The sequence below is a fragment of the Schistocerca serialis genome, unplaced genomic scaffold, assembly GCF_023864345.2.
Source record: "Schistocerca serialis cubense isolate TAMUIC-IGC-003099 unplaced genomic scaffold, iqSchSeri2.2 HiC_scaffold_154, whole genome shotgun sequence".
In the NCBI taxonomy this organism is placed as follows: domain Eukaryota; kingdom Metazoa; phylum Arthropoda; class Insecta; order Orthoptera; family Acrididae; genus Schistocerca; species Schistocerca serialis.
Window position 1 is genome coordinate 3,192 of NW_026047713.1, and position 9,309 is coordinate 12,500.

Consider the following 9,309-nt stretch of genomic DNA (forward strand, 5'->3'; position numbering starts at 1 on the left):
GATAATCACTATCAACGAACCTGCCGCCCCCTCCCCCCCAAAATACACCTTTCCCTACAACGTGTACCTTAACCTAAGCTATATTGTACCTTAACCTAAGCGATATTGTACCTTAACCTAAGGTATATCGTACCTTAACCTAACCTACATTGCGCCTTCACCTAACCTACGTTGTACCTTAACCTAACCTACGTTGTACCTTAACCTAACCTACGTTGTACCTTAACCTAACCTACGTTGTACCTTAACCTAACCTACGTTGTACCTTAACCTAACCTACGTTGTACCTTAACCTAACCTACGTTGTACCTTAACCTAACCTACGTTGTACCTTAACCTAACCTACGTTGTGCCTTAACCTAACCTACGTTGTGCCTTAACCTAACCTACGTTGTGCCTTAACCTAACCTACGTTGTGCCTTAACCTAACCTATGTTGTGCCTTAACCTAACCTATGTTGTGCCTTAACCTAACCTATGTTGTGCCTTAACCTAACCTATGTTGTGCCTTAACCTAACCTATGTTGTGCCTTAACCTAACCTATGTTGTGCCTTAACCTAACCTACGTTGTGCCTTAACCTAACCTACGTTGTGCCTTAACCTAACCTACGTTGTGCCTTAACCTAACCTACGTTGTGCCTTAACCTAACCTACGTTGTGCCTTAACCTAACCTACGTTGTGCCTTAACCTAACCTACGTTGTGCCTTAACCTAACCTACGTTGTGCCTTAACCTAACCTACGTTGTGCCTTAACCTAACCTACGTTGTGCCTTAACCTAACCTACGTTGTGCCTTAACCTAACCTACGTTGTGCCTTAACCTAACCTACGTTGTGCCTTAACCTAACCTACGTTGTGCCTTAACCTAACCTACGTTGTGCCTTAACCTAACCTACGTTGTGCCTTAACCTAACCTACGTTGTGCCTTAACCTAACCTACGTTGTGCCTTAACCTAACCTACGTTGTGCCTTAACCTAACCTACGTTGTGCCTTAACCTAACCTACGTTGTGCCTTAACCTAACCTACGTTGTGCCTTAACCTAACCTACGTTGTGCCTTAACCTAACCTACGTTGTGCCTTAACCTAACCTACGTTGTGCCTTAACCTAACCTACGTTGTGCCTTAACCTAACCTACGTTGTGCCTTAACCTAACCTACGTTGTGCCTTAACCTAACCTACGTTGTGCCTTAACCTAACCTACGTTGTGCCTTAACCTAACCTACGTTGTGCCTTAACCTAACCTACGTTGTGCCTTAACCTAACCTATGTTGTGCCTTAACCTAACCTATGTTGTGCCTTAACCTAACCTATGTTGTGCCTTAACCTAACCTATGTTGTGCCTTAACCTAACCTATGTTGTGCCTTAACCTAACCTATGTTGTGCCTTAACCTAACCTATGTTGTGCCTTAACCTAACCTATGTTGTGCCTTAACCTAACCTATGTTGTGCCTTAACCTAACCTATGTTGTGCCTTAACCTAACCTACGTTGTGCCTTAACCTAACCCATATTGTACCTTAACCTAACCCATATTGTACCTTAACCTAACCCATATTGTACCTTAACCTAACCCATATTGTACCTTAACCTAACCCATATTGTACCTTAACGTAACCTAATTTGTGCCTTAACGTAACCTAATTTGTGCCTTAACGTAACCTAATTTGTGCCTTAACGTAACCTAATTTGTGCCTTAACGTAACCTAATTTGTGCCTTAACGTAACCTAATTTGTGCCTTAACGTAACCTAATTTGTGCCTTAACGTAACCTAATTTGTGCCTTAACGTAACCTAATTTGTGCCTTAACGTAACCTAATTTGTGCCTTAACGTAACCTAATTTGTGCCTTAACGTAACCTAATTTGTGCCTTAACGTAACCTAATTTGTGCCTTAACGTAACCTAATTTGTGCCTTAACGTAACCTAATTTGTGCCTTAACGTAACCTAATTTGTGCCTTAACGTAACCTAATTTGTGCCTTAACGTAACCTAATTTGTGCCTTAACGTAACCTAATTTGTGCCTTAACGTAACCTAATTTGTGCCTTAACGTAACCTAATTTGTGCCTTAACGTAACCCATGTTGTGCCTTAACGTAACCCATGTTGTGCCTTAACGTAACCCAATTTGTGCCTTAACGTAACCCATGTTGTGCCTTAACCTAACCTATATTGTGCCTCAACCTAACCTATATTGCGCCTTAACCTGACGCACGTTGTCGCTGAACCTGCTCTGTAATTGTTATGCAACTCGTTAAATTAGTGTAGTGTTGCCTAACCGCAACCCTCGCAATATAGTTCGCTATTCGCACTGCCCGGTCCCCTGTGTATCGCGTCATGTTAAACACCTTGCAGGTGTTGCTGACTTTCCACATGCTCCTGCTATACACTGTAATGTGGATAGCAGCAGGACGTACATGCCCCCCCCCCCTTCCCCCCTGCCTTCGCAAGCTGGTCGTTGAGAAGTTTGCATGTTCAATGCCCTTCGCATGCCGACGTACTCAGCCTACGTTGTGGTACGGCCTGTCACCTGTCCGCCGATGTACGCAAAACCCACAAACTGTACTGCACATTGGTCCGTATGTACTGAATGATACATCGTGGCACATGTGTGACCGTACGACGACTGCGCCTAGCAACGGCAGACCATACAGTCCAAATATTGTGCACGCAGCTACGTGTCGTCTCCCTATAAGAGCTGGATTGCAGTGTGGTACGCCATTCAGACGTGTGGGAGGAACGGACGCCCTGGATGGCGATCAGCATGAGCAGTCTGTTGATGTAGTGGAGCGTGTATTCGGACGTAGTCGTCTCTTCTCACACACCGTGATAGCATGTTGCACCGCGTTCCACATCTGCGACATCCTGCAGAGGCCGGCTGACAGTCGTTCGCGCAATGGACACCGCATACGTACGGGGGCTACCTTCCACGTGTTCTCGAGGCGTGCACATGTTGTTGCGTCTATGTGGGCAGACGTAGTGTGTTGTGACACCTGACACAGGCATGCAATACTCGTTGCAAATGGCGATGGACGTCTACGTTTGCTGGTGACGTTACGCAAATGAACAACAGGTAACCCGTTGTGGTGCGGTTGTTCTCGCTAGAGGTGAATCAGTGTTGGCGACGATCGGTCGAGCTATTAACCGGTTGTTTCAGGGATACCCACCATGCCCACGAACGTGAAAGGGGACCCACCATGCCCACGAACGCGAAAGGGGATCTGGGTGTGAGGCGATACGCGGCGGTGGCTGGGTGGGACCGTCCCCGGCCGGTGAGGGGGGGCCGCCCGGCGTGCTGGCAGCGCGGTGCGTGGGCGCACGCGCTACAGCCGGCTGGTGGGGGCGGCCAGTGGCAGGCGCGCCGGCCGACGGACGCGGCAGGCGGCGCAGCTGCGCGCCGGCGCCCCCTGCTCGCGGCGCCTTGCGGCCAAAGTAGGTCCTCGCGGGCCCGGTGCGAAGCGCGGTGGCCATCTGCAGTGTGCTGGTCCGATTGAGGACTGTGTGCGCTGAGGATGCGCCGCCGCCCGGCGCTCGGCGCCGCGACGCCGTCTGCTGCTCGGTCGCCCCAGCGGTTCTCGCAGGTGGTTTGTATCGCAGCTGTGCGGACGTGTTGGCGCGTGCGCTGTGCTGGGAGAGTTCGCTTCGGCACCCAAGTGGGGCTTTTGTCCTTCTGTGGCGCTGGCGTTGGAGCTGCCGGTCACCGTAGGTGGCGCGTGTTGTCTCCCGCCGGCAATGCCACGACAGCACGCTCCCGGGCCTCTGTCGGCAGCGGCAAGCTCAGTTGGGAGCACGGGTGGTCGCACCTAAAGCGTCTACTCGCCTAACTCCGGGCGATTGCGCCTCTCTCGAACCCGACCAAGTACTTAGGACGGCGCTGCGCGCCGCCGGGACCTGAGAGGGTTTCGAGGTGTGTTGTGCAGGGGAGCTCAGCCTCCTCCTGTTTGCAGAATAATTGAGCGGACGCTTGCGTGTTCGCGCGGGCCCCCGGGACACACTCCCGGGCGGCCGGCTGCTCAGCTCTAGTTGACGCAGCTCCCTGGTTGATCCTGCCAGTAGTCATATGCTTGTCTCAAAGATTAAGCCATGCATGTCTCAGTACAAGCCGCATTAAGGTGAAACCGCGAATGGCTCATTAAATCAGTTATGGTTCCTTAGATCGTACCCACGTTACTTGGATAACTGTGGTAATTCTAGAGCTAATACATGCAAACAGAGTCCCGACCAGAGATGGAAGGGACGCTTTTATTAGATCAAAACCAATCGGTCGGCTCGTCCGGTCCGTTTGCCTTGGTGACTCTGAATAACTTTGGGCTGATCGCACGGTCCTCGTACCGGCGACGCATCTTTCAAATGTCTGCCTTATCAACTGTCGATGGTAGGTTCTGCGCCTACCATGGTTGTAACGGGTAACGGGGAATCAGGGTTCGATTCCGGAGAGGGAGCCTGAGAAACGGCTACCACATCCAAGGAAGGCAGCAGGCGCGCAAATTACCCACTCCCGGCACGGGGAGGTAGTGACGAAAAATAACGATACGGGACTCATCCGAGGCCCCGTAATCGGAATGAGTACACTTTAAATCCTTTAACGAGTATCTATTGGAGGGCAAGTCTGGTGCCAGCAGCCGCGGTAATTCCAGCTCCAATAGCGTATATTAAAGTTGTTGCGGTTAAAAAGCTCGTAGTTGGATTTGTGTCCCACGCTGTTGGTTCACCGCCCGTCGGTGTTTAACTGGCATGTATCGTGGGACGTCCTGCCGGTGGGGCGAGCCGAAGGCGTGCGACCGCCTCGTGCGTGCTCGTGCGTCCCGAGGCGGACCCCGTTGAAATCCTACCAGGGTGCTCTTTATTGAGTGTCTCGGTGGGCCGGCACGTTTACTTTGAACAAATTAGAGTGCTTAAAGCAGGCAAGCCCGCCTGAATACTGTGTGCATGGAATAATGGAATAGGACCTCGGTTCTATTTTGTTGGTTTTCGGAACCCGAGGTAATGATTAATAGGGACAGGCGGGGGCATTCGTATTGCGACGTTAGAGGTGAAATTCTTGGATCGTCGCAAGACGAACAGAAGCGAAAGCATTTGCCAAGTATGTTTTCATTAATCAAGAACGAAAGTTAGAGGTTCGAAGGCGATCAGATACCGCCCTAGTTCTAACCATAAACGATGCCAGCCAGCGATCCGCCGCAGTTCCTCCGATGACTCGGCGGGCAGCCTCCGGGAAACCAAAGCTTTTGGGTTCCGGGGGAAGTATGGTTGCAAAGCTGAAACTTAAAGGAATTGACGGAAGGGCACCACCAGGAGTGGAGCCTGCGGCTTAATTTGACTCAACACGGGAAACCTCACCAGGCCCGGACACCGGAAGGATTGACAGATTGATAGCTCTTTCTTGATTCGGTGGGTGGTGGTGCATGGCCGTTCTTAGTTGGTGGAGCGATTTGTCTGGTTAATTCCGATAACGAACGAGACTCTAGCCTGCTAACTAGTCGCGTGACATCCTTCGTGCTGTCAGCGATTACTTTTCTTCTTAGAGGGACAGGCGGCTTCTAGCCGCACGAGATTGAGCAATAACAGGTCTGTGATGCCCTTAGATGTTCTGGGCCGCACGCGCGCTACACTGAAGGAATCAGCGTGTCTTCCTAGGCCGAAAGGTCGGGGTAACCCGCTGAACCTCCTTCGTGCTAGGGATTGGGGCTTGCAATTGTTCCCCATGAACGAGGAATTCCCAGTAAGCGCGAGTCATAAGCTCGCGTTGATTACGTCCCTGCCCTTTGTACACACCGCCCGTCGCTACTACCGATTGAATGATTTAGTGAGGTCTTCGGACTGGTACGCGGCATTGACTCTGTCGTTGCCGATGCTACCGGAAAGATGACCAAACTTGATCATTTAGAGGAAGTAAAAGTCGTAACAAGGTTTCCGTAGGTGAACCTGCGGAAGGATCATTACCGACTAGACTGCATGTCTTTCGATGTGCGTGTCGTGTCGCGCAACACGCAGCTACCTGTACGGCTCGCAGTAGCCGTGCGCCGCGTGCGGAACCACGCGTTCGTCTCAAAACTAACGGCAATGTTGTGTGGTACGAGCGCTGAAGCGCTGGAGCGGCTGGCCTGCGGCACCTGGCGCCTGGCGCCGGTTTTGAATGACTTTCGCCCGACTGCCTGTCCGCTCCGGTGTGGAGCCGTACGACGCCCATCGGCCGTGAGGCCGTTGGACACTGAACGCTGGAACAGGGCCGCCACACGCCTCAGTCCCGCCTATGCAACTGTCTCGAAAGAGATGGTGGAAACTATGAAAAGATCACCCAGGACGGTGGATCACTCGGCTCGTGGGTCGATGAAGAACGCAGCAAATTGCGCGTCGACATGTGAACTGCAGGACACATGAACATCGACGTTTCGAACGCACATTGCGGTCCATGGATTCCGTTCCCGGGCCACGTCTGGCTGAGGGTCGGCTACGTATACTGAAGCGCGCGGCGTTTGCCCCGCTTCGCAGACCTGGGAGTGTCGTGGCCGCCTGTGGGGCCGGCCGCGTCTCCTTAAACGTGCGATGCGCGCCCGTCGCCTGGCGGTTCGCATACCGGTACTTACTCGGTAGCGTGCACAGCCGGCTGGCGGTGTGGCGTGCGACACCTCGTACAACGACCTCAGAGCAGGCGAGACTACCCGCTGAATTTAAGCATATTACTAAGCGGAGGAAAAGAAACTAACAAGGATTCCCCCAGTAGCGGCGAGCGAACAGGGAAGAGTCCAGCACCGAACCCCGCAGGCTGCCGCCTGTCGTGGCATGTGGTGTTTGGGAGGGTCCACTACCCCGACGCCTCGCGCCGAGCCCAAGTCCAACTTGAATGAGGCCACGGCCCGTAGAGGGTGCCAGGCCCGTAGCGGCCGGTGCGAGCGTCGGCGGGACCTCTCCTTCGAGTCGGGTTGCTTGAGAGTGCAGCTCCAAGTGGGTGGTAAACTCCATCTGAGACTAAATATGACCACGAGACCGATAGCGAACAAGTACCGTGAGGGAAAGTTGAAAAGAACTTTGAAGAGAGAGTTCAAAAGTACGTGAAACCGTTCTGGGGTAAACGTGAGAAGTCCGAAAGGTCGAACGGGTGAGATTCACGCCCATCCGGCCACTGGCCTCCGCCCTCGGCAGATGGGGCCGGCCGCCCGCGCGGAGCAATTCGCGGCGGGGTCGTGTCCGGTTGCCTTTCCACTCGCCGCGGGGCGGGGCCGTTCCGGTGTGCGGTGGGCCGCACTTCTCCCCTAGTAGGACGTCGCGACCCGCTGGGTGCCGGCCTACGGCCCGGGTGCGCAGCCTGTCCTTCCGCGGGCCTCGGTTCGCGTCTGTTGGGCAGAGCCCCGGTGTCCTGGCTGGCTGCCCGGCGGTATATCTGGAGGAGTCGATTCGCCCCTTTGGGCGCTCGGGCTCCCGGCAAGCGCGCGCGGTTCTTCCCGGATGACGGACCTACCTGGCCCGGCCCCGGACCCGCGCCGCTGTTGGCTCGGGATGCTCTCGGGCGGAATAATCGCTCCCGTCAGCGGCGCTTCAGCTTTGGACAATTTCACGACCCGTCTTGAAACACGGACCAAGGAGTCTAACATGTGCGCGAGTCATTGGGCTGTACGAAACCTAAAGGCGTAATGAAAGTGAAGGTCTCGCCTTGCGCGGGCCGAGGGAGGATGGGGCTTCCCCGCCCTTCACGGGGCGGCGGCCTCCGCACTCCCGGGGCGTCTCGTCCTCATTGCGAGGTGAGGCGCACCTAGAGCGTACACGTTGGGACCCGAAAGATGGTGAACTATGCCTGGCCAGGACGAAGTCAGGGGAAACCCTGATGGAGGTCCGTAGCGATTCTGACGTGCAAATCGATCGTCGGAGCTGGGTATAGGGGCGAAAGACTAATCGAACCATCTAGTAGCTGGTTCCCTCCGAAGTTTCCCTCAGGATAGCTGGTGCTCGTACGAGTCTCATCCGGTAAAGCGAATGATTAGAGGCCTTGGGGCCGAAACGACCTCAACCTATTCTCAAACTTTAAATGGGTGAGATCTCCGGCTTGCTTGATATGCTGAAGCCGCGAGCAAACGACTCGGATCGGAGTGCCAAGTGGGCCACTTTTGGTAAGCAGAACTGGCGCTGTGGGATGAACCAAACGCCGAGTTAAGGCGCCCGAATCGACGCTCATGGGAAACCATGAAAGGCGTTGGTTGCTTAAGACAGCAGGACGGTGGCCATGGAAGTCGGAATCCGCTAAGGAGTGTGTAACAACTCACCTGCCGAAGCAACTAGCCCTGAAAATGGATGGCGCTGAAGCGTCGTGCCTATACTCGGCCGTCAGTCTGGCAGTCATGGCCGGTCCTTGCGGCCGGCCGCGAAGCCCTGACGAGTAGGAGGGTCGCGGCGGTGGGCGCAGAAGGGTCTGGGCGTGAGCCTGCCTGGAGCCGCCGTCGGTGCAGATCTTGGTGGTAGTAGCAAATACTCCAGCGAGGCCCTGGAGGGCTGACGCGGAGAAGGGTTTCGTGTGAACAGCCGTTGCACACGAGTCAGTCGATCCTAAGCCCTAGGAGAAATCCGATGTTGATGGGGGCCGTCATAGCATGATGCGCTTTGTGCTGGCCCCCGTTGGGCGAAAGGGAATCCGGTTCCTATTCCGGAACCCGGCAGCGGAACCGATACAAGTCGGGCCCCTCTTTTAGAGATGCTCGTCGGGGTAACCCAAAAGGACCCGGAGACGCCGTCGGGAGATCGGGGAAGAGTTTTCTTTTCTGCATGAGCGTTCGAGTTCCCTGGAATCCTCTAGCAGGGAGATAGGGTTTGGAACGCGAAGAGCACCGCAGTTGCGGCGGTGTCCCGATCTTCCCCTCGGACCTTGAAAATCCGGGAGAGGGCCACGTGGAGGTGTCGCGCCGGTTCGTACCCATATCCGCAGCAGGTCTCCAAGGTGAAGAGCCTCTAGTCGATAGAATAATGTAGGTAAGGGAAGTCGGCAAATTGGATCCGTAACTTCGGGATAAGGATTGGCTCTGAGGATCGGGGCGTGTCGGGCTTGGTCGGGAAGTGGGTCAGCGCTAACGTGCCGGGCCTGGGCGAGGTGAGTGCCGTAGGGGTGCCGGTAAGTGCGGGCGTTTAGCGCGGGCGTGGTCTGCTCTCGCCGTTGGTCGGCCTCGTGCTGGCCGGCGGTGCAGGATGCGCGCGCCTGCGCGGCGTTCGCGCCCCGGTGCTTCAACCTGCGTGCAGGATCCGAGCTCGGTCCCGTGCCTTGGCCTCCCACGGATCTTCCTTGCTGCGAGGCCGCGTCCGCCTTAGCGTGCTCCTCCGGGGGC

The 9,309-nt window shown here is 54.8% G+C and overlaps 2 non-coding genes and 1 pseudogene across 2 annotated transcripts; all 3 read left to right on the forward strand.

Annotated features, from left to right (window-relative positions):
* The first annotated feature begins 4,034 nt into the window (after window positions 1-4,034).
* LOC126443482 (small subunit ribosomal RNA) lies at window positions 4,035-5,943 on the forward strand. Its single transcript, XR_007581948.1, has one exon. It is a non-coding gene; the product is annotated as a small subunit ribosomal RNA (ribosomal RNA).
* Window positions 5,944-6,296: 353 nt separating this feature from the next.
* LOC126443470 (5.8S ribosomal RNA) lies at window positions 6,297-6,451 on the forward strand. Its single transcript, XR_007581940.1, has one exon. It is a non-coding gene; the product is annotated as a 5.8S ribosomal RNA (ribosomal RNA).
* Window positions 6,452-6,639: 188 nt separating this feature from the next.
* The window catches only part of LOC126443477 (large subunit ribosomal RNA), a 5,258-nt pseudogene continuing 2,588 nt past the window's right edge, over window positions 6,640-9,309 (forward strand).